Below are 25,516 nucleotides of genomic sequence, written 5' to 3'. Positions count from 1 at the left end.
CCTCCTCTACCATTTATCACAGGTTCCTAATGTTCCCATTTGTAAAAATTGCACTCTGGCCCATTGATTACACTTCACCCGGCCTGAGCCGGAGAGTGGCCGAAAGTACGGCCATGGTGTGGAGAGTACGGCCCGGGTGTGGAGATTCCAGCCCAACTGCGAACGTAAAATAACGACTCATAAATGATCTCTGTGAATACCAAAAGTCGTAAAGTTAGACTTTTGTCTCAGACTACCTTTGTGAATCGGCCCCATTGACTCCTTGGCCTGTGCATTTACTGAAAACCAGAGCCTTACCTGCTGTAGGAGCTGGCTGCGCACATCCCATTCTGAAGGAGTGCACTCTTTTGGTGAGTCTGTCTCTGTAGCCAGAGAAATTCAGACTTCAAAGTAGGTAAATGTTTTATTTTTAAATCAAACGTGCATTCTCATACGTTCCAGGAGCTTTCTATTCAATCGATTTCTGACTGAGTTGGTATTGTGATTATGGTTTTCAAACGCCCAAAGATATTAGCACTCAGTCAACCTTTTGACACTCATCTCTGGAGGATGCAAGACAAAGAAATAACCTAATGTCCTAATGGAGACTGCACAAAAGGATGATAATGATAATTATGATGTCACTGATTTAGACAGTGAGTGGGATGATTAAAGTGCTTTTGGTATTGTAATTAGCAATTCCTAACCACCCAAAAATGACACTTACTCAATCCTTCGACCCTCATGACAGGAGATAAAATGCAAGAGAAATAAATAACCTAATGTTGCAGAGAATGCACAAAAGTATGGTCGGATAATTCTAATACTACGGATTCAAGCGATGTAGTGGAATGAGCCCATTACTTTCTGCTTTGGTCCTGATCCATTACTTGGGTAAAAGATTCCCTGTGTCCCTAAAGACAGGGTATCGCAGAACGTCTGTCAGTTGTTCTACATGTCAATGCTAACCCTAGGTTTGATCCATCTCTTATTCAGCACCCAAATTCCACAGTTTCCCCTCTATTAGAATCTAGAATAGTTACATATTTCAACAAAAGGGAGAGGGTCACTGGGGCCCTTGAGGTTAAGGTGCAAGACTCTCAGTCCAAAGATCAATGGTTTGAGTCCTGGCATCTCTATAGTCATGTGTCTGTTTCATTACAATACGTTTCAATGAAACAAGTAAGATGATTTGTTTCTGTGAATCTAAGAATTTTATTGAGAGGACCTGTGCCTCCTGCCAGGACAAGCTTTTAGCTGCCGTGGGTCCATATACTCAGATGTTAAAATGGGTGCACAGACATAATATCGAGTCCAAAATATCGTTTGGACAGAATATCGAGTAAATAATATAGACTGGACAAAATATCGACTGGACAGAATATCGACTACAAAAATATTGTTTTTAAGGTAAGTGAAGTAATATCGACTGTATAAAATATAGATAGCAAAAATATCGATTTTTTAATAATATATAATATTTTATAGTGTATTTGTATGTAATAATATGTGTGATAAGTGTGTATTTATGTTATAAATAATTGTATTAAATGATTTTTGTTTTATAATTATTGCGTAATGTAATTCTGTAGCGGGTTGTGGGTTTATAGGGGAATAGGGTGGGAAGTAATTTAATTATAAATAATTAAATATGTAAATTTATTAATTGATATTAATTTGGTAATTAATTGTTAATTAATTTATATGTGTCAATTAATTTAATAGTAATTGCAAAATAATTATTAAAAATTGATTAATTGGTAAATATGTAAATTTTACTAGTTTAATGCAGTAGCGGGTTGTGGGATTATTGGGGAATAGGGTGGGAAGTAATTTAATTAAAAACAATTAAATATGTAAATATATTTATTGATAGTAATTAGTAATTAATTGTTAATTAATTTATATGTGTTAATTAATTTAATAATAATTGTTAATTATTTTATATTAATTGATTAATTGGTTATGTGATTTTTACTAATTTAATTTCTGTAGCGGGTTGTGAGTTTATAGGGGCATAGGGTGGAAAGTAATATATTAATAATTAATTAAATAATAAAATAAAAAACACGTTATTTATTTGGAAATAATAGTGAAATAATTTTTAATTATAAAAAATTAATTGTTTATGTTTAATTAATTTGTATTATTAGGTGAATAATTAAAATAATTATTGTTAATTGGTAAATGTCAATTATTATTTATTCTATTACATAAAATTTTTAATTGATTTTTAATAATTATTATTAGATAATTCTTGTTAGATTTTTGATTTATATATGAAAGATTTACTTTCCCTAATGTTGTATTCTCTGGAGTGTGAATTCTAATTTTTACAACTACGCTTTCCAACGCTTTCCTTACTGTTGCACCCACTGGAGTTGGAATAGTAATTTTAACCCCTACGCTATCCAACGCTTTCCCTACTGTTGCACCCACTGGAGTGGGAATAGTAATTTTAACCCCTACGCTATCCAACGCTTTCCCTAATGTTGCACCCACTGGAGTGGGAATAGTAATTTTAACCCCTACGCTATCCAACACTTTCCCTACTGTTGCACTCTTTGGAGTGGGAATAGTAATTTTAACCCCTACGCTATCCAACGCTTTCCCTACTGTTGCACCCACTGGAGTGGGAATAGTAATTTTAACCCCTACGCTATCCAACGCTTTCCCTACTTTTGCACACACTGGAGTGGGAATAGTAATTTTAACTCCTACGCTATCCAACGCTTTCCCTACTGTTGCACCCACTGGAGTGGGAATAGTAATTGTAACCCCTACGCTATCCAACGCTTTCCCTACTGTTGCACTCTTTGGAGTGGGAATAGTAATTTTAACCCCTATGCTATCCAACGCTTTCCCTACTGTTGCACCCACTGGAGTGGGAATAGTAATTTTAACCCCTATGCTATCCAACGCTTTCTCTACTTTTGCACCCACTGGAGTGGGAATAGTAATTTTAACCCCTACGCTATCCAACGCTTTCCCTACTGTAGCACCCACTGGAGTGGGAATAGTAATTTTAACCCCTACGCTATCCAACCCTTTCCCTACTGTTGCACCCACTGGAGTGGGGATAGTAATTTTTACCCCTACGCTATCCAGCGCTTTCCCTACTGTTGCACCCACTGGAGTGGGAATAGTAAATTTTACCCCTACGCTATCCAACGCTTTCCCTACTGTTGCACCCACTGGAGTGGGAATAGTAAATTTTACCCCTACGCTATCCAACGCTTTAGCTATTGTAGAATTCACTACAGTTGTTACAATAATTGTTAACTATTTTGCTATGCTACGGGAAAATTATTATATATGTTTATTTAATATTAAAAAAATTATATAAATATATATGTCTTATTTTTTTAGATTTATTTTTATTTTAAAATACATAATTATTAATATAACATTATTTTAATAATTTAAAGTTTAGACTAAATATATTTATTACTACATTAGTATTAACTTAATTTAAAGACGTTTTAAAAAAACGATATTTTTTACAGTCTATATTTTAGTAACTCGATATTTTAGAGTCGATATTTTTGTACTTACCTGTTTAAAGATAGCCAGTCGATATTTTGTCCATCGATATTTTGTCAACGATATTTTGTCAACTCGATATTTGTGAGGTCGATATTATTTCAGTGATCCGTTAAAATGCACAGGACAAGCCAAGGGGTCTAGGTATTCAGTAGACTGTCTTGTGGAACTGGGCTCAGCGCGATTTGTGTTTTGCTGATAATGCAAATGTAGTTATTTTGTTAGAAAATCACACCGTCTTATTGCTTGGCTAATTATAGATTGTGTGAACTTGCAAGCTCAGAAACTGGTCAGAAGCTGAGGGCAGGGCCGGACTGGCCGTAGCGAGCACCGGGCATTTCCCCGGTGGGCCGCCAGGATTGGGGGCCGGTTTTGGACCCTGGGGGCCGATTTTGATACAGGGCCGTTTATGCAGCATAGCTGCAATATTGGCTGCTGTAACGAAATCGCCCGGAACCGGCCATGGTAAACAGCTCGGCCGCACCCCCAACCCCCCAGGGGAGCGGCCAAACACTTTGCCAGGGCCGGTTTTGATTCTCAGTCCAGCCCTGGCTGAGGGTTTCCTTTTTCAGTGACCAGTTTACAAAGAGAATGGGGATCAAGGCCAAGGTTATTCCTCACAATACAAAGTACAGTACTCTCTGAAGAGGGTGTTCGGGAAATACGTTTTGATGAAGCCAGTAGGTCTGGGAAATGTGGTGCCAACCATTACCACTTCAGTTAACGGTTACAGCAGTACCCATGTGGTGACAATTTCAGCAATACCAATGGCCTTTCTTCTTTCTCCAAAGTAGCACTGGCCAATATTTGTCAAACAGCAGAGGACAAAGAAGAGCGTTTTTGAAGGCCGCATCGTACTTTCTTTCCTTCTGTTAATTGATTGCACAATGTTTCTACAAATTTAGCAAGCAACTCTAGAGAATCTCTGGCTTTTTCAAGCGTACAGGGTTTTTCTTTCCTTTTGTTTCAAGGTTTACTCTATGGCAAATCAATTTATATGTAGAAGAATTAAAGTGCAATGCCAATTGGCTAAAAAATGGGCTTCACATACTGTCCCCCAGTCCTCCCGTTGTATGGCTTTAGCCTGGACTCAGCTTTGTGGGTGCTTGATTCAGGTGCATGCCCAGGCAGAGCACTCTTTGGGAAGCCAGTGTTGGAAAAAAATTGCTTTTTTTGAGAGAAACACATTCAGCTTCTCCTGCCACTGGAAAGTGTCTTCCAAGGAAGAGTCGATGCCATCAGTAATTCATAAAATGCTAATTCCAGTGGATCTGATTGTATATATAGCGCTTACAACCCTTTACAAGGGGTCGCAAGCGCTATGTAAATGTAAAAAAGCAGAGAACATTTATAAACAAGCATTTACAATGCAACGGTTTCGCCTTTGGAAATGTTTGAGCTATTGGCATTGTAAATGACAACATTTGTATTTATGTGTTGGTTTTGAAAACAGATGAATAAATGGCATTGTCATTTACATTGCCAATAGCTCTAACTTTTCCAAAGGCGAAACCGTTGCATTGTAAATGCTTGTTCTGTAATAATGGCCCATAGGGCGTTATACCAGATGCACCCTGAGTTGTCGAGCTAGGGATCCGCTAAAATGGGGGTGGAGGTCTTGTCCCCATCTGCTCTCCGTGCCTAGCCACGTCCCGGGCCTGCAACAGCAGAGACACCTAGAAACCAGAGACCGTATTGACCGTCTCGGCCCGAAGCCTCAGGGAGAATCCCTGCAGATTAGCCGGCGTGACAATTGTTCCACTGAAGAGCTAAATAAATATTTCCACCCACGGCTTGTTCCGTGTCAATACCAATTTATAGAGACCCACTGTAGGCAGACACCGTCGGCTGCAGGCTTCAGAGTGGAATCTGCAGATCTTTGGTTAGTAAAGAGTAAACACCAAGTGACACCTTTCCTTATAAGGAGTGCGCACATTACGTCAGTTTTATAAATACAACCGTCGCTGACGTAGTGTACATCACTTACCAATCATAGTGTATGTGCGCGTATGATGTTATGGTGAAGATGTGGGCAGATACGATTATGGAGTTATATCTGCACCTTTTTGTCTCTTAAAGACAGAATGCACCAATTAATAAGCAAAATTGACTCCTGAAGGCGAATGATAATTCTATGTCAAATCTAATTACAAAACAAAAGTTGAATGAGCCTTTGAAGATCCGCTTTACAAGGAGAAGCTGACACTGCTATTATATTTTCTAGATTTTAACATGGGCACAATCAATCAAAAAGCATTAAACTTTAATGACAGTGTTAGCCAGCTCTGATAATCAAATTAGATTCTACGTGTGGAGTTATTGCAATTAAAGGAAAGTTACCATCTCAGAGCTAAAGCGGTGTAGTCATCTGCAGTGCAGACTAAGTCATGGTGAAAGAACATTAAACGAAACTATAAATGTTGACGTTTATCACATTTACTGCTCCTTCACTGGAAATGCCCCCAAAATATGGAACTCTATCCCCCGCATATCAGAACTATACCGTCCTATGCAGAATTCAAGAACCAACTCAAATCCTTGTTCCTCATCCTTTCCCTAGGTCCTAGATGACCAGGATCACCCACAGAAATATGTGCTATCTCTGTATCCTTCTACCAAAAGCCCTACTGTTACGAACTTTTCCTCCTCCAATACTGTCTTTTGGGGATCGCCTTTATTTGTTACGTGTCTTGTTGTCTCACCTTGTCATTCCTTTTACTGTAAAGCGCTCTGTTACCTTCGGGTCTTGTTAGCGCTATAGAAAACTTCTAAATAAAATAAATAAATAGCCATTTGTTAAATTTCATGATGCAATAACAGTTCGTGCAGAGAGCCTGTGATTATATTAAAGTTAAAAAGGAAAAGTATTGGGAGATGACGACACAAAGTGTGAGGGGTGGGGAGGGAGAGGAGGCAGTGGCATTTCGTGTCCCATCCCCCCCTCCCCCTTTCCCACAGAGTACTGAGCCCCCCTTAGGACTATGGGCTGTCTCTTGTTTGTGAGCAAGGGGTTCTTACCCAGAGGGATTAGGGCTACCCGTGCCCCCTATTGAGAACACCCCCCCACAGACACAAATCGAACTTTCCTCCTCTTAAACACCGCCACCACCCCCACCACACCAGGCACTGAGCTTCCCTGTCAAGCATCGCATTTAAACGATATTTACAGGGGCTAATTAACATATACGCAGAAACGTCTAATGGAACACTAGAATGATCGAGAAACAGAGGTGACCAAATAAATGTTTTGTAGCACATTAATTGAAGCCATGTAAGGAAAAAAATCTTCAATTCAGCAAATTATATAATACTCCTGTTTTCAGCTCCTAAATAACAATCAGTGGCAGTGGCGTCACGAAACTTGAGAGGGCCCCCCAGCAAAGTACACGGAGGAAGCCCCCTTCAGATTCACTCAGGCGCGCTCAAGCCAGGGTGTTGTTCTGAAGGGGCCCTATGGAGCTTGGGGCCAACCCACTCCGTGGGGGGCTGCAGGTGCCTTTGTTACACAACTGAAGCAGGGCCAGAGCTGATTGGCGCTGACCTGTGCATGTGATAATGAGTACGTGTGTTTTTACTCACTGTGTGCGTATGGGGGCCAATGGATTATTTGGTAAGGGAAGAGGACCTCTATATAGGTGCCAAGGTTTCCGATTGCTTATGTGTGACATTTTCATAATTCCAGTGCACAATTATGAGTGACATTCAACGATGATGAGTGACACTTTCTCGCAAGCAAAATTAAGCAATGAAGACGAGGGAAACATATAAATATCAGAACGTACACCCATTAGAACAACAAGATACTCCAAGAACATGGAACCGCAATAATAAAAAGGTCTGTAGAAATTAATCATGTGACAAAGAGGAGTGATGTGTCTTTGTTTTGAGGTATATTCTTTGTCCTTTGTCACAATATTTATTACAAGAAGTGTTATGGAAAAATAAACTCGCATGAACATTTTTATCCCCATGATTTCTATTAACACACAACTTGAAATTAAGCCCTGGACATGTCACAGCCACAAACAAAAAAGGCCTCTTCACTATTTTGGCTCACTTCTGCAAGGAAGAGACACCTAAGGTGCTTGAAATACTTAACAAGGAGGCATTAAAAGTATACGCAGAATGATTCACATTTTTAAATGTTGAGATCTGTTTCTGCAGGTAGTCACTAACTGCTGCTATGTGATTTTATTGACATATCACTAATCATCAGTTGTGGTTTAATAAATCCTTCATCAGCACCATGCCCAGAATTACACAGTGGAAAGAACAGTGTGTAGCATAGGAGTCAAGTGCCCTGTGCCCAGTAAGGATAGGGATAGCTAGTGATTGAAAAACGTCATGAGCATAGCATCTGTTCTAATGCGATTCAAGTTTGTCACATTTGACAAAAAATGGCTGCTTACATATATTACCTTATTTAATCAAAACAACTGCTTACTCGCTATGAAGTGTCGCTTAAAGTGCACACATAAGGCAGTGAAATGTCACTCATAAATGACTGAAGACCTGTAAATGTCCCACAAAAGTGAAGTGAAAACTTGACAGATATGGTCCCCTTCCCCATACTGTGTGCAAAATGTGAATTACACCAACGGCCCAATAGACGAAGAAAGTTGGCCGAGAGTCCCTTTAAATAAGCATATTGTACAGATGTATTTTCTTTTAAAATAAAAGGTCTGGCCAAAGCAGGATCTAAAAAATGGTATGAAATTCAGGCTGTGAAAACCTAACACGTTGTGGTATGTACTTCCGGTTGTGTACCGACTGTGTCTTTAAAAAAAAATCCCACAGAACAAACCTGAATGAAAATCAATGTAAATGATCACTGAGGGTTGCTCACCACGTAAAGCATATCGGCCACTGTTGGAGGGACTTGCGAAAGGCATTTGTAGCGTTCGTCAATTAGTTAATGAAGGCAGGGCTGTTATTTGGTGGCCCAACTTGAAAACAAGCACCGAAAAGTTCCAGCAGCATAACACACACCTTAGCTGTCTGCTCAGAGCAGGTAGGTGCGAGCGGGCAGCGTAAGAGGGCAAGGCTAGCCAAGCAGGGGCTTGTAATAATTAAATGATGCCCGACGGCCTCACTGTCCTTCCAAGTTCGCACTAATCTCCGGCTGGCCTGGGTCCTAGGATGCCTCCGATTCATCTCACTGGTCACCCGCACTTTCAATTACAATACGCATGAAAACGGCATTGGTCACCAGCCTCACCCCCTATGCTACACCCTGAAGAACGCGCAGGCGGGGAACGAACTGGGCGCCACACACCCAACTTTAAATAAAAAGATCCCAGAGGGCCTGACTGTCGAGGCTTCGAGGCCCGTGCCTGCGCAGTGCGCACCAATAATTAATTAAGAGTCTGGGCCTGCACACCTTAATTAATTAATGAAGAAGATGCCCTGGCATGCCTTGCGGGCACCATTTAAGGCAGTGCGCGGCATTTAGGCTTGCTGGCTCCCGCTGAGAGTGGGGGGCCACTGAAGCGCGGGACCCCTGGAGCGCGGACCCCCGCAACGCGGGGGCTGCAGGGGCCTGTGTTACGCCCCTGATCAGTGGAACTAAAGCGCTCATCGTTCAGCAAGATATAAACTAAATATCGCTTAGCTGTGCAGTGTGCCCTTCTATATGTTTATGTGCGTGCGTTCACCGGGAGTCTTCGCCACGGTACGCGGGAGCGGGGATTGGCATCAGTTGTACTGGGATTTTTCTCCTGACCTCGTGGCGCTGGCTGCACACAGAGCTTTCTGGGGGGGGGGGATTAGTGTTGGGCTGCTGTCGGGCTCTCAGTTCTTCGCCGCCCCGTCTCTTCTCCTGCTTGAGGCGCTTTGGTCGGCCCTGGCAGCTCCCTTCACGCTGCGGACCTCCCCGGACCGGGTTGCAGGCACTAGTGGGCGGAGTTCCTGATTCTTCGCGGGTGTGAAATAGCGGGGTGCGTTTCCTTTTGGCTTCTGCCTGGTGGGGGGTTTCAATAGTGGCGTCCTGTGCCACGGGTGTTTGGTGCAGCACTGTAGGGCAAACGGAGGGGTGGGCTTCGCTCCGCTTCACATTTAATGTCAATTCACCCTCGCAGCGGCAACTACGAACCACACATGCTGCGCTGCGGGGGTGGGGGGGACCGGAGACGCTGCAGGCAGGTCGCGGGTGGGCTCCGCTGGCGCTGCTTTTGCTGTGTGTTTGCTGTCGGCTTTCTCGCGCCCGGCAGGGCGCCACGACCATGCGGGTGGGCACCGCTTAAAATAACTCACAAGGGGGGGGGGGGGCGCTTCAGGCTTGCTCGCCCCCCAGGCAGTATACCGCCCGGGCTCACCTCCGGCCCTTGTTCAACCCCGCGGGTGGGCTCCGCAGGGGTCTCCGCTTTCCGGGGCACTCCGCCGCGGTGGATGCAGGCGGGCACCGCTTGGCGCTCTCTTCGCCCCACGTAGGGGGGCACACACGCTGGGCACGGGAGGTGCGGGGTGAGCTCCCGGTCGCCTCATTCTTCGTGTTTTCAGCCCGGGCCTCCTGTAATTGTCGCTTGCTGCAGGGGGGAGTGCTCATGGCACGGGCAGCATTCTCCTCCTTTTCCCCCTGCGAATTTCTTTTCGCCGGCATCCATTTTTAATCACAGAGACCTGCGGACGGAGTCGTGGAGAACGTTCGGGCTCAAAGGCTCGTAGAGACGACCCCAGTGTGCGCCACACACTCTTGCAGCCGCTCAGCTGCTTCAGAAGGCGAAGCTTTTCCGGTAAATACTGAGACGTGCTCACCTGGAGTAGTGAGGCTGGGTACGTGATGTAGCATCCCCGGCTCGAGTCTCTGCGTCGGCTAAACTGCGTGTGATTCTGGGCAAACTACTTAATCTCCCGTGCCTAAAACCCTTGCTCAATGTATCTAGTGCTCACGCTCCAATACCTTCAGGACCAGTTCGCTCTAAATAAAACTACAAAACAATCTAAACACAAGCCGAGCAACCTCGCAAAATGCATTTGAGGACACATACACTTGTTGTACCAGAATATGTTACATAAACAGGGGCACGGCGGCAGCCACATTTACCGTTCTGTTCCTTGACGCTTCAGCTTGCTGCGGAGGTCGGATTCCGCCCGGGATCCAAGTAGCCAATAAAACAAGGTCATTTTGGGATTTGGGGGCGTGTTTGCGTGCTCTCCCCTTCCCATTGGCTGGAAGGTAAAATTCCAGCCAATGGGAAGAGGAGAGGGCGTGACTTAAAAAAAGACACGGAAACGCCCCCGAATCGCGTCAAGGAGGGCCCTGAACTCAGTGACGCTCCTCTCCTCCAATGGCTGGCCAGCATTTACGAGGCCAGCCAATGGAGAAGAGGGGCGTGTTCAGGCCCCCCTACTACTAACAAAAGATTTCGGCTCCGCCCACCCACTGCTTATGCAGTGGGACGGTAGCCGAAACCTAAAAATGGTATTCCAGTGAATCAGTGTCCATCAGACAGTCCAGAATGTTTCACCAACAGCATCTTGGAATCTGAGACGCTTGTGGTTTTGCTTCTAAAAAGTACAAGTTCAGGCTAAAAAGTTAGAGCATGCAAAGTGATATTGAAAAATAGGGGTCTGGGCAGCAGTTACTTTGTTTTGGTGGTTGATGGTAGGTGGCCCCAGTACTTATTAGTGGGGGCAGGGACTTTTAAAAGATGGTGGGCAGTCTCTGAATAAAATGCTCCTGGATGTTCTATACCAGAAGAAGACGAAGGCCAGCCATGGCCCAAGTGTTAATGTTGCTTGCGAGTCTGTCAGGAATCATTGGCGTCAGGGTGATGGTTTGGGAATAACGTCATGTCACACAGTTACTTTAACAGTCAAGCAGTTACTCTGACACTATGTCCAAAGGTAGCAGAGGAGAGCAGCCAGTCACTGTGCTCCTCTACCTCATAATTGCTATCCATCTCAGTTTGGGTAGGGTGGAACATTTGCACCACAGTAGGGACACTCATGCATTTCAATATTCCAATGCAACTCATCAAGAGGTGCTGTGAGCTGACCTCTCACAGTCCACCTCACAAGAGTGCTGTGTGTGCCTCTTGCCCTGGCTATTTGTTTGATGAACATGTAATAGACTGACGAGTGGATCTGCATGGCACTGCACCCACCAAAGATTTCTGTCGCAGCAGCCGGTGCCCACTCTGCCTTCTACTACCCTATAGCAACTTCAGTCTAGCAACTGTAGTCCTGTGTGTTCATGCACCTAATGATGAAACACAGTCCAGATGGCTCCCATCTTTTGAATGTCTGCCTGAAAAGGGGATTTTAAAGCTCAAGCTTGGTTCCAGAGACAAGAGTTCACATTAACACAAGCAAGGGACCCTCTGAGGTAGAGTGGGAATGACATCTGGGCGGATACACCAGCCCCATTCCCCACCCCACATGAAAGCAATGAAACATTATCGAGTCATATTTATTTTTCTAAGGATACATGAATATAATTTCTTGATACTCACACACTTCTAAATATTCATATCCTTTATATTGAACATCTATATCAATACAAGGTTAGAAATAAAATTTTCTGTCTGAAAGACTCAAAATCATGGTTACCCACCACGCTGGCCCGTAAAGCACAATCACCAAGAAAATGGAATTTGGTACCTCCAGATGACCACTATGACCCCTACTTAGTACTTGCCTATGTGAACTCAGCCATTCCCTCATACCAGGGGAGCCCCCTTCGGTCAACGAGTAAGTCAGATGCTAAATCAATCAGAGCAACCCAAATTGGATACCCCAGGCACCCTTTGAAAGAGGGACCTGGGTAACATGGCCTTATCTTGGTCCCCTGGTGCTAGACCATCTCCTAAATAACCCTAGGCCTTGTCAAAGAAGTACCCACTGACAGCCAATAGTGAAGTGCCCAAACTGCAGCCATCTGCAGACCGCTGCTCCATGGGGTAATAATCAGACTCAAATTTGGAATTAACATGACCTTGTAGGGGTCGCGTTTTCACAGGTGTCAGAGCCTGCTCACTGGCTCCTGCTGAAAGTACGGTAGTACATTTTGACTTCTACCACATCGTCCATAGACAGTCACCTGGGCTTCAGCACTGTTCATAATCTCATATTAATCTCTGTCCCTGTAGTCAGGCTCTTCGTATACCGCTTCCTTTTCTCCTGCTCCCAGGAACCCAACACTGAAGTTGGTAGCACTTCTAGAGATGCTCCTGAATACCTAAAAGACATAGGTGAGTTCCTGTACAGACATGGGCATGCTCACACCTTCCTACTTACATGGGGTTTTTGCCTAGTGCTCTACCTGATTATCATCATATCTCTCATTTTAATCCTGCAGCAATGTGTCTTCTGCTTTTGATGCTCACCCTAACAAGAGTTCATCTAATCTTTACACAGCTTCGGCTCCTTTGGCATCTTTAGCCAACTCTCTTTTGTTCGCAGAAAAAGAAAAAGTGACAGAGGGCAAATTTGGCCTCTGCGCGTACCTGTATTTTTGTGAAAGATATTTAACCTCGAACTCTCGAACAGAAACTGTCTCTATAGTTGTAATCTGAAATATTGGTGCTTTTCAGTCACATCATAGCTATTTCAAGAAAGGATTGTAGTGCCACAGACTCAAAAAAGATTCATCAACCGTTTGTATACTAATTTAAATAACAGAAAACACCCCAGTAAAAAAGGTACTCATCATCTGGGCAATGATCACTATAAATAAATCATTAAATTGTTTAGAACTATGTAAATATTTTTGCTATATATTTTAAATTATACTTTAAACCACAGTGCATATGCACATAGAAAAAACTGAACCTTGAAAGAGAGACAACTGAATCAGTGTGTGACCTGTATAGAATAACTACATACCACAATCATTTGCATTCGGTCTACTCACTTGACATCATGGGGAACACAGCATAATGCCTATGGGAAAATATCCAAATAATATATGTGTTCACAAGGATTGGTGAAGATTAACTTCCTTTTTCTTTTTGTTTAAGCACATCATGAGAGTGTATGCGTTTCTACCTTCTTCCTTGCATGCTTTTGTCCCTTTTCACTTTACTCTCTTTCCCATGTGCTTCTCTCATCAACCCACACTTGGGTTGCTTTTGTGGTGCTCTCTTTTCCTGTGTTCTCTCCCTTGTGTTACTTCTCCCCTGGCCTGCCTTGATGCTTCTCCACCAACCCACTGTATCGCTTCTCCCCTGGCCTGCTGAGTGACCCCTCTTCCTTTTGCATTACTTGGCCCTGCCAAACTACTTACTTGGATGGATGAGGCCTCCATTCTGTCTCTTTTCATGCCGGTTTCTGCTATAGGGTGAGTACAATCGACCAGATCATTCTCTTCAATAGGATTGTTGCTAAATATCTCAGGCTGTCCAGGGACCAGCTTTATATAGCCTTTGTGGACCATAGGGTGGCTTTTGATTTAATTACATGAGAGCAACTGTGGTCCACCCTTGCAGCAATGGATATTGATCCTGAACTGCTTAAAGTACTCATGAGATTACACAAGAAACAGCTTCACACAGGTATGGTGGGGATGGGTGGTGAGCTAACTGTTCATATACCAGCCAAGAGTGGGGTGTGGCAGGGATGCATCCTCTCTCCAACCTTGTTCTCTCTGTATATAAAGGATGCTGTTAACTATCTAAGCACTTATGTTCACAGCGCCCCCAGGATGGGTGGTTGTTCCATCCCAGCATTGCACTCTGAAGACAATACCCTGTTGTTACCCTGAACCCACCCTGCAAGACCTCCCTCAACCTCTAATACTGCCTGCTAAGGGCAACAAAGAAGACAGCCCTTGCTAAACGCATCAAAACCAGCCACAACAACACCAACATCGTTAAGGAATTCTCTAACCCGGCTGCCAGCGAAAACAACATTACACACTCACAAGAGCTGTGAGACAACCTCACGCACTTCTTTCATGACAAGATTGCAACCATAAACAGAAACTTTGAACCCCAACCCATACCAACGGACGTCCTCAACAGATATGCCATCATCGTAACCGACACAAACCACACACTGGGCACCTGGAATATCCTCTTTACCCAGGGCACCACCTCCACCATTAAATCCATCCACTCTGGAGTTTCCGCCAGACCCTTGCCCACATGACATCTTCAACCTCGGTAACCAATGGATCGGCCAGGAATTCACCACCCTCCTCTACATCTCTATCACCACCGCAACATTTCCCAATGCCTGGAAACAAGCTGAAGTCAGATCACTACCCAAAAACCAGCCCGCTGACCCCAGCAAACTCAAAAACTACAGGACAATCTCTCTGCTCCCATTCCCAGAGAAGGTCCTGGAAAAGATTATCAACAATCAACTCATGACACACTTGGAGCAGAACCAGCTACTCAGAGCCTCCCAATCCGGCTTCCCTATCTATCACATCTCCAAAACCGCCCTGATCGCAGCCGCCGACAACATGCGAACCAGGTGTGGCGCGTGCAGGTAAGGGCGGTGAGGCCGGGTTGGGGGGAGGGGGGATTCGACAGACGACTACGAGGGAAAATCAAATAAATAATTAATTTTCCCTCGCCGTCTGTCAAAATCCCCCCACCACACCGCTCTTACCTGCGCGGGCCGCTGCTGATCCACACCCTCCTCGGCCGAGGAGAAACACCAGCTGTGATCCTCCTCGAACACTCTGCAGTCTTCGACACTGTATCCCACGACACACTGATCAAAAGACTCCACCACATCGGTATCCAAGGAGATGCGCTCAGATGGATCACCTCCTTCCTCACCAGAAGAACCAAGAGGATCCACCTCCCACCTTTCACCTGTGAACCTAAGACGATCACCTGGGGTATCCCCCAGGGCTCATCACCCAGCCTCACACTCTTCAACGCATATATAGCCCCGCTGGCCAACATTGTCAGATTCCATGGTCTCAACATAGTTTCTCACGCAGACGACACCCAACTCATCCTCTCACTCACTCCTGACCCCACCGCCACCAGAATAAGCTTCCAAAGATGAATGGCACACATCCCTGACTGGATGAAGAACAACTGCCTGCAGCTGAACACAGACAAGCAGCAACACATAGAATGACTCCTGGTGGTTATTAGATCTAGGACCCGCATCCACTCCCTCCAACCACACCAGAAACCTTGGAATCATCAATGATACCAAGCTCATCATAAAGTCAAAGATCAACACCGTCTCCTCCGCCTGCTTCCTCACTCTGTGCATGCTATGTAAGATCTTCAAGTGGCTACCCCTACCCATGAGACGCATCATGACACAAGCCCTCATCACAAGCCAACTGGACTATAGGCAATGCCCTCTACGTAGGAATTGCTGCACACCTCCTACAGAGACTTCAAGCCATGCAGAACGCCACAGCCAGACTCATCCTCGTTTTTTTCCAGACGAACCCACATCACACCCCACCTCAGGAAACTCCACTGGCTCCCCGTACAGAAGAGATGCCAAATCAAGCTGCCTACCCACACACACAAGGCTCTACACAACCAAGGACGTTACCTACATTAACCACTGCCTGAACTTCCACCAACTGCCAAGATGATTATTCTCCACCTCCCTTCACTTATCCATACTCCCTCACATCTACTGAAGCAGTCGTTGAGGACGCTTCTTCGCCCACATTGCAGCAAAGACCTGGAACAGCCTCCCACGCACTTCGGGACCATCACTTCAATTCTGGAATTCTGAATGACCCTCAAAACAGGGCTGTTTGAATAAACCTCCTGGACCTGCAAGCGCCTGGATACCCTATCGGGTGATTAGTCGTGCTTTATAAATCCTGATTGATTAATTGATTAGACCCTATCTGGGCTTCAAAATCTGCTCATTAAATTTGCCGATTTTTTTGATCACCAAGGCCTAGAAGTAAACTCCACAAAAACAAAGGTCATAGTATTCCAACCCCATAGATCTAGTAGAGGAGGGTTCCAGATGAAGGGGCTGACTCTGCTGATGGTTGATAAATTTGACTATTTGGGAGTCAGACTTGATAAATCTAGAGTTAGGAAATCCCACATTCAAAAATGTAAGTTTACATTACTCCACAGTGCTTCAGCAATAAGGAAGAGACATAAGATAACTACCCCCATATCTGTCTCCCCTGCTATAGAAGTATATGGGGCAAAGGCACAGGCTGCAGCCCTGTACGGGGCAGACACAAGGGGCAATGAAAAAACTAGAGGTTTGACTCTCAGGGAAAACATCTTTCTTAGATATTTGTTTCATCTACCCTAGAGCACCGCCATGACCCATTTATTTTTTTTATCTAGGTCTCAAAAGGTTAGGTGAGACAGCATCTTTAAAACCTCTCATTTATTGAGTCAGGTTGTGGTCTACTTCCGAGCCACAGCAATATAGGTTAGCTGTAGAATAAGTTCTAAACACCGGTAAAGCCCACCATATCCCTTGTTTTTTTCATGTCAAATCTCCCCTTGCCAATCTGGGACTAAGTGCCTATTGGAGTAACCTGGCTTCAATAAACGGTAGTGCCAGGTCAACAGTAAAAACTGCTTACCGGAGCAGGAAACTTAGCAAATTCCATTATAATATAACTTCAGGAGGTCTGATGGGAGACTTTTTTATGCCTTCAACCTGTACCTGCTCTGGAATCATACATGGATGCAATTCAGTTCCACAAGCTCGCACATGTTTGATAAAGTTTAGGCTGGGTATTTTGCTGGTTAGCAAATTCACTTGCAATTGGAAAAATAACTGCACTAAATCACCATCCTTATGCTTTTTGAAATTATGGGATTAGGACATTGAGCATATTTTATTATTTTGCCAGCATATGTTAGGCCTAGGCGGACTTGGATCAAGACCCCATGCGTCGGTCTACGTGTGAGACGCAACAGAGGCATACCGACTTCAATGATCTGGCACTAGTTCCCCAAAATATTTTGGCCTTATTCGCTCTTTATAGGCTGAGTGGTTATTCGGGAAGAGGGCGGCTTTATGCTTTGATTTCTTATGTTCAACCCCTCTCCTGTTATGCCTAGTTACTTACTGATCAATCCAATTTATGCTGGTAAATTGTTACCAGGACAGGTTTAATGCATTTAGCTTTTTCATACATTTCATCGCAGCTATTGTTGTTTTGATTCTCTGGGCCCTTATACCAGGTAGACCGGGCTTTTAGTGGTCTTTGCTAAATATTTCTCCACAGGTCGCATCCTGCCATGGATCTTTTGGGCTGTGAAAAGGCTAGATTATGTTTTTAGATGTTTCACACAAAGATTTTTTGATACATCAGTTCCCCCTGGTTGCTGAAAATGTATCTTTTTTGTGTGATGTTTTTAAAAAGATTATTTATTTATATATACATATTTTTATAAGTGTGTTTTGTATGATATTTGATATGTTTTATGGGCTAGTTACCCGAAATAAACTTTGAAGTACTTGGCCTGTCCTTGTTTCCTCCCTCTTGACCACAGCTTTATACTGGAGCTTCTAAGATCATATTTCTAATGGGACACATGGGAAAATTGAAAGTTTGTGCTGATAACCCATGATTGGCCTAAACTTTTCTATTATGAGGCTAGCTGACACACAAAGTATCAGGAAATAGTTTACACATGGGTTGACATCGTACTTCATCATAAAAATGACAAGGTGAGATAACTGAATTTGAGTATTTTGCACCAGCATGAATATTTCACCAGCTTATCTTTTTCTTGAATATTTCACCATTTTTTCTTTTTCTTGATCTAAGTCATAGCTCAACTTGTACGTTGATTCTCTTGTCATAATTTACTGTTTTGCTCGCTTTACAGAATTAAAAAATGTGGGAAGTCTACATATGCTAATAAAAACATTTCCAAATAAAGTTACAATGTTACTATTTATGGTCATGAATATGTGACCCTGACTCCAGGTCACCTGTTCAAAATGCTCAAACTTGGTGAAAATTGTACATCGGATGATCTTTCATCTAAATCATGTTATCCACTTCTGTCAACCGTGCCTCCCACAAATTGAAAATCACTAACCTTCAGTTGTCTTTTGTTTTTTTTCTGTAACTTATTTTACCCCACCAGTAAAATAGCGAAGTGGACTTTAGAGCCGAGTTTTATTTTCTTATCTGTATGGTAGTGTCTAATGCTAGCAGTAATTAAAAATTTGCAAACATTCGTGACAAGAATTTTCAATTCTATTAAGGACTAGGAGGCGAGGATTATGCTTTCTCATTTCTTTAATGAAATGCTCAGCAGCCAATGAAAAAACAGAACTACAAATCCCATGAATACTTGCGAACAACCATAGAGTATACACTATATAAGTTCCAAACACTAGTCCGTCTTCCTCTTTCTTTGGGTAATCAGATCCACATCAAAAAACAATCCCAGGTACAGTAACAATAAAAGTTCCAAACAAGCTGCCGAAATCCAAAGGATCCTGTCGCAGAAGATGGAGGCATCCTGGGTCCGTGAACAAGGAGGAAGAGGAAACTCTCGAGGCAGAATAACCATATCACTTCTGGTCAGAACCTGCAAAAGACATATAGTCGTAATATCCGAATAATGTAGAAAAATAATAATCAAAGTAGATCAGGGGGGGAAAGAAACAAGGAAATAACAACTGCAACAGTATGCAATATTGTACAATACATGATAATGCAACATGGTAACAATAGGGTGGGATAATCCTCGCCTCCTAGTCCTTAATAGAATTGAAAATTCTTGTCACGAATGTTTGCAAATTTTTAATTCTATGTCAGGACAGGAGGCTCCGATTATGCTTTTTTAAAGCTCGTCCACCACAACAGAAGCAATACTAACAATTGGTTTATAGTAAAATTGTTTAAAAACAGAATCCGAAGACCAGTCTGCGGCCTTCATAATGTCAAATAGAGTAACACCCATGGAATAAGCTTTTGAGGCCATTGCTCCCCTAGCAGAATGTGCCCCAAACACAGAAACATCGATGCCTGCTTCAGACATGAGCCAACGCACCCAGCGAGACAGAGTAGCCGGTGCAACAGGACGGAAAGGCTTTTGTAAAGCGATCAACAACTGACCCTGCATGTCAGTGCGTAAAGAAGCAGTACTTACCTCGTAATCCTTCAAACACTGGACAACACAAAGATTGGAGTGATCCGGAAAAGAAGGATACGTTATGGAGGAGGTGTTGGTTTTAGTCCTCCTAGAGAGAGTGAAAGTAACACCTTCAGGGGTGAAACAGCGACCCGCAAGGTCTAGAGCACGAATATCCGAAACACGTTTGCAAGAAACAAGACACAGTAACATGGTCAGTTTTGCAGACAACTGTTTGCGGGACAACAAAAGATTAGTAGGCCAGGCCTCCAAAAATTTTAGAACGATCGAAACATCCCACAAAGAGACATATTTCGGTGTGGGAGGTTTCGCGAGGTGAATACCTTTCAAGAGTTTGGAAAGTAAATGGTGTTCACCAACAGGTTTACCATCGACATGGATATGGCCCGCCGAGATGGCAGAACGAAAACTACTAACAGTTCTGTAAGCCAAGCCAGAAGTGGCCAGAGAGGTCAGAAAATTAATGACTAAACTGATATCCGCTGAAACGGGATCAACCTCCCGTTGAACACACCAATCACTTCAGCGTTTCCAGGCTCCTCGATATCGCTCGTGGGTATTGGGAGACCAGGCGTTACTAATGAAGGTGGCAGCGTCGCTAGAAATGCCTGGGACAGACCAACGTTCCCCGAGATTCGCCATGCCAGCAACTGGAGAGTGCCGGCGAGAATGAGGGGATGCGGATCTCCGTGGGGATCCAGCAATAGATTCCGCTTCGGGAGAAGAAGGAGAGGAGGAGCACAGCACATCTCCAAGAGAACCGGGAACCACGCTTGAGCCTTCCATAAGGGAGCAATCAGAATCAGCTCCGCTCGAAATCGTTTGGTGTAGGCAAGGACTCTGGGAAGCATCATGAACGGGGGAAATGCATAACATAGAGTCGACGGCCATTGCTGGAGAAAAGCATCCGTGGCCAGCGCTAAGGGGTCCGGTCTCCAGCTGTAAAACAGGGGAAGCTGTGCATTGAGGCGAGAGGCGAAAAGATCTAGGTGACACTGGCCCCAAAGTCGAAGAATGGCACGGAAGACTCGAGGGTGAAGTCTCCAGTCGCTGAAGTCCCGAAGATGACGGGAGTGCCAATCCGCAACCTGATTGTCGCGGCCCGGGAGATACTCTGCAATAACTGTGATCTTCCGGTGGAGGCAAAAATGCCAAAAATCCTTGGCAATCTCCGCTAATATCTTGGACCGTGTCCCGCCCAGTTTGTTGATATAGCGGACTGCCGAAACATTGTCCATCCTGAGAAGAATGCAACAATTCGCCTGTAGGGGGGAGAAACACCGAATCGCAAAGGAACCCGCTAGGAGTTCCAGGCAATTGATATGGAGAGACAACTCCTGAGGAGACCAACGACCTCCTGTCGAAACTGACCCGCAACGGGCTCCCCAACCCCATCGACTGGCATCCGATTCGATTACCAGTTCCGGAGATGACCCGAACAGGGCTCGACCGTTCCAGGCCTCCATGTGGTCTAGCCACCACTGCATCTCCATCCGCACATCCTCCGAGAGAGGAATTTGATCTGAATAGCGGAGACCTTTCCGAAGATGCTGAATTTTCAGGCGTTGCATCGCCCGGTAATGAAGAGGGCCTGGAAAAATCGCCTGTATCGAGGACGCTAAAAGACCTACCACTCGTGCCAACGACCTCAGTGACACAGTCTGTCTGGAAATAACAGATGTCAACTCCCTCCGGATGTAACGGAGCTTCTGATTGGGCAGAAGAAGCTGACAAGTCAAAGAATCTATTTGAAATCCCAGAAAATCGATAGACTGAGTGGGAACCAAAACCGATTTGGGAACATTGACTAGAAAACCCAGAGACTGCAAGAGAATGATGGACCATTCCAGGTGCTGCAGAAGCTTGAGAGGGCAATCCGCCAGGAAAAGAATGTCGTCCAGGTAAATAATCAAACGAACCCCCCTGGAACGAAGATGCTCTACAACCGGCCTCAGCAATTTCGTGAAGCACCATGGTGCTGACGAAAGGCCGAATGGAAGAACTTGATATTCGTACCATTGGTTCAGCCATTGAAACTGTAGGAACCTGCGATGAGGCTTGTAAATCGGGATAGATAAATAAGCATCTTTCAGGTCCAGACGGACCATCCAATCTCCCTCCCGAAGGAGATCCCGCAGAAGATGGATACCTTCCATCTTGAAGTGCCTGTAGATCACTCCGCTGTTGAAGTCCTTCAGGTTGAGAACTAGGCGAGACCCGCCTCCTTTTTTCTCGACCAGAAAGACTGAACTGACAAAGCCCCGTGGATGGCGTTGGGTCGGAACAATCGCCCCTTTGGAGAGGAGCACTTTGATCTCCTCCGAAAGACAAGTCTGAGAGTGACCGGAAAAAAGTAGAGGGGTCGGCAGACAGGTTTGACGAATTGGATGATAGAACTCGATCTTGAAACCTTGAACGGTTTCTAACACCCAAGCAACGTTGGAGATCATGCGCCAATTGTTCAGAAAATACTGCACTCTGCCCCCCAACATTACATCGCATGCCTGAATTAAGCTCACCTGTAGCTCCGGAATCGTGATATTGGCCTTGGTGGCCACCGGAACGTCCCTTGCCGTATTGTCCTTTTCCTTTTCTGGAAGGATAAAAGTTGGAGTAGCCAGAGTCGTATTGGCCACCACGATGCTGCGAGCCACCCCTCTGGGACTGTTGTTGAGATCCACGGCCGAACGACCGTCCCCTTTGTCGTCCGGCCTTGGTGAAAACCGGATGCATGGCCTGGCGCAAGGAAGCCTGTGCTTTATCTATGCTGCTAAAGGCAGATACAAATTTAGTCAATTCCTTGAGGAAGGGTTGTCCAAAAAGAAGGCCCTGCGCCTCCGGACCTGCCTCAGAGGTGGCCAACTCCGCTAACTTTGGATCCAGTTTCAGGAGAATGGATCGACGACGTTCTGCTGAAATGGCACAATTAACGTTCCCAAACATGCAGACGGCCCTCTGTGCCCATTCGATGAGTTCGTCAGGGTTAACTGTCGCCGAGGCTTCCTTGGCCTTGAAACCTAGGTCCAGTATCTTGGATAGGGGACCCAATATGTCCATTAGCTTGTCTTGACAAGACCGCCAGGAGCGGTCCAGGCCTTTCTTGGGGTCTTTAGAATATTTTTTAAGGTAGGTGACCATCATAGGGTCCACCTCCGGGGTTTCAGCAATATGGTCTGCCAGGTCAGGCCTCGGGCACTCAGAGCGAAGCCGAGCCCGAACAGGCGCCTCAAAGGGTTGGCGAACATGCGCCTCCAGATAAGCCGCCACCGCTGGAGCGGGCAGCCATGACGTGGAATTTGGATGGACAATGTCCTCAGGCTCAAAATTGAGAAGGGGGGGACGCTCGAGAGCGTCAACAAAATGCTCCTTGCGGAGACGTTTTTTAGGAGGAGAATCGTGACCTGAAGAGGCTTGACCATGGTCGGACTCCTCCGCATAAAGAGACGCAGAAGATTTGGGCTTGTCTGAAGATAAAACCTTCGCCAGTCTCTGAAAATCTAATTTGTGAGGGTTACCAGGAGACTTTGCGGATTTTTGAGAAGGAGGCAACCAGCCCTGTTGAATTGCATATTCATTAAGATGGCGTTTAAGGGGATTAATAGCCCTTACCAGTGCCTTCTTAACTAAAAGTTGAACACCTTTATCCAACTCCTCCACTAAGTCATATTCAAGAGAAGTATCCTCCTCCTCATCATAATAACAGTCTTCATCTGCGTCATAATACTCAGCCATTGCAACAGTATGCAAAAGTCAATGCCCACAAGACTGTAGTAAATATGGAGTATCTGAGATACCAGTAAAGGGGGAGTGTAAACCCCAAAGCAGGCTTAACTGAGGTAAAAACTCAATGAAAAAATAATTTGAATGTGGAGGGAGACAAGCCTGCCGACAAAAAACACTCTAGGCAGAGCCTATGCACAATAACAATACAACCGAAGCACTTTCCTGTGCTCCGGCGTCAAGCGGGGTCAAAAGTTCAGGGCTGTGGGCTTGAATGCAGACAAACGGCGTTCCTTCACTCAACCGGCAGGAGGACGTGACAAGAAAAGCCTCGAGCCGGAAATAAAGCAGCGCGCATGCGCGACGCTGCAAAGCCTCAGAACAACACCGGCTCGAGAGCGCTCGCGCTCTCAATGCGAACCGCGGACCCCTGCTCCCGCTCCACTGAAAGCGACCGGCACAAGCGGCCAGACACTGGGAGGCGAGCAACGCGCTCCCAACAACACGCCGCAAACGGACGGAAAAAATTACCGGCACACCGAAGGGCGGACCGGAACACAGCACACACAAGCCGCGCAGGTATCACAAAGCGCAAGATAAGGCAAGTGCATGAACAACCACAATAATAAGAGTCACAACAGCAAATAAGCAGTAATAATGTAAATAGACTTAACTGGCTGCGGAGCAGCAAAGAAAGAGGAAGACGGACTAGTGTTTGGAACTTATATAGTGTATACTCTATGGTTGTTCCCAAGTATTCATGGGATTTGTAGTTCTGTTTTTTCATTGGCTGCTGAGCATTTCATTAAAGAAATGAGAAAGCATAATCGGAGCCTCCTGTCCTGACATAGAATTTCCAATAGACATGGATTGGAATGTTAAGAGGAGGACGGCCAATCAGATGGCTTGGTACACAGTCCATAACTACCTTCCCTGGGCCTTTGCTTCGCTCTCTTACAATGGACAACCAGAGGAGAGACAGAAGGTGGACTGGTCTCTTCATGTGCTACAAGCATGGCTGACATTGGCTCCTCCTTACAATGTAAGTTAGATCAATATCTGGTATTAATGACTGGTTCTGAGGTCATAAATACTACAATATTAACAAAATGTATAGCGCAGCATGATAGAAACTGAACTTTATTGTACTTCTATGCTAGAATGCATGTCCCTTGGTCTCAAAGCAGCACTGAATTAAAATTAAATGTAATACGAATGATGTAATACTGCACGCACACTGTAAACTCATTTCTTACTGGTACATACTTTACTGAATGTATTCGCGCCCGTGAAGTTTCTCATACCGTTGTTATGTTCCAGGAAGGGGTATTAGTTTTGCACATCACGCGCACATTTGTCTGCGTCGTGTTGTCGTTCATCCTTGCAGCTCAGCGCCCTGGAGAGGTTTGTCTTTTTCATTAGCCATCAGAAGCCGCTGCTGGCACCGCCGCCTGCAGTGTAATGAATGACAGACAGTCTGCCATCGGTGCTGGCATCCCTGGCCTCAGTCATTAGCATTTAGTGCCAAAGACGAGGCCTTGCCACGCGCGCTTCCGTCAGTCACTGCTCTCAATATTGATGTATCCGCCCTCGCGCACGCATACGTAAACACGCAGACTGGCGCGTTTTATCCTCCTCACTTCCTTGTTCATCCTCATTGGATAGCTGCCAAGGTTTAAGATTGCACATGTGACATTATTCATCGATTAAGTGTGTTTAGGAGTGACATTCCATGCCTCGTTTGACTTAGAGTGAAACTTAATTGTGATTAAAACAAGCAGAAAAATCCCTTTTATAAGGTACTTATAAGGAAGGGGAACCACATATCTGCCAAGGTTTCAGATTTCTTGTGTGACCTTTTCCTAATTTCAGTGTAATTATAAGTGACAGTCAGCAAGAGCAAAATCAAGCAATGAAGACAAGAGAAACATATAATTATCAAAAATTACACCCATTTGAGCAATGATAAACTCTAATAACATCTTAAACATAGCTGCCAAATTTTCAGCTTGCTTATGTGTGGCATTTCCAGAATTTAGTGTGCTTGTGTGTGACATTTGAATTTCTTTTGTGTGACACTTTGAGTGACACTTTTAGAAGTGCTGTGTAATGAGATACATGTCAGAAATGAGCCCCTTCAGTCCAATGTAAATGAAATGGACTGCTGCAATGTTCCTAAAATGTTATGGTCTTCCCTGAATACAAAGTGCTCCTGCTAAAAAGCCAGGACTAGCACAAGGGGTCAG

At 44.7% G+C, this 25,516-nt stretch overlaps 1 long non-coding RNA gene across 1 annotated transcript in view; it reads right to left on the bottom strand.

Annotated features, from left to right (window-relative positions):
- LOC147660675 (uncharacterized) overlaps positions 1–24,822 on the bottom strand; it is a 76,103-nt gene extending 51,281 nt beyond the window's left edge. Inside the window, exon 1 of the long non-coding RNA XR_015306213.1 lies at positions 24,575–24,822. This is a non-coding gene — a long non-coding RNA (uncharacterized LOC147660675). The remainder of the gene's footprint in view (positions 1–24,574) is intronic.
- Positions 24,823–25,516: the final 694 nt, after the last annotated feature.

This window comes from Lissotriton vulgaris, unplaced genomic scaffold (assembly GCF_964263255.1).
Source record: "Lissotriton vulgaris unplaced genomic scaffold, aLisVul1.2 SCAFFOLD_310, whole genome shotgun sequence".
In the NCBI taxonomy this organism is placed as follows: Eukaryota; Metazoa; Chordata; class Amphibia; order Caudata; family Salamandridae; genus Lissotriton; species Lissotriton vulgaris.
The sequence above is the reverse complement of the archived record's forward strand: the minus strand, read 5'-3'. Positions and strand labels throughout refer to the sequence as shown.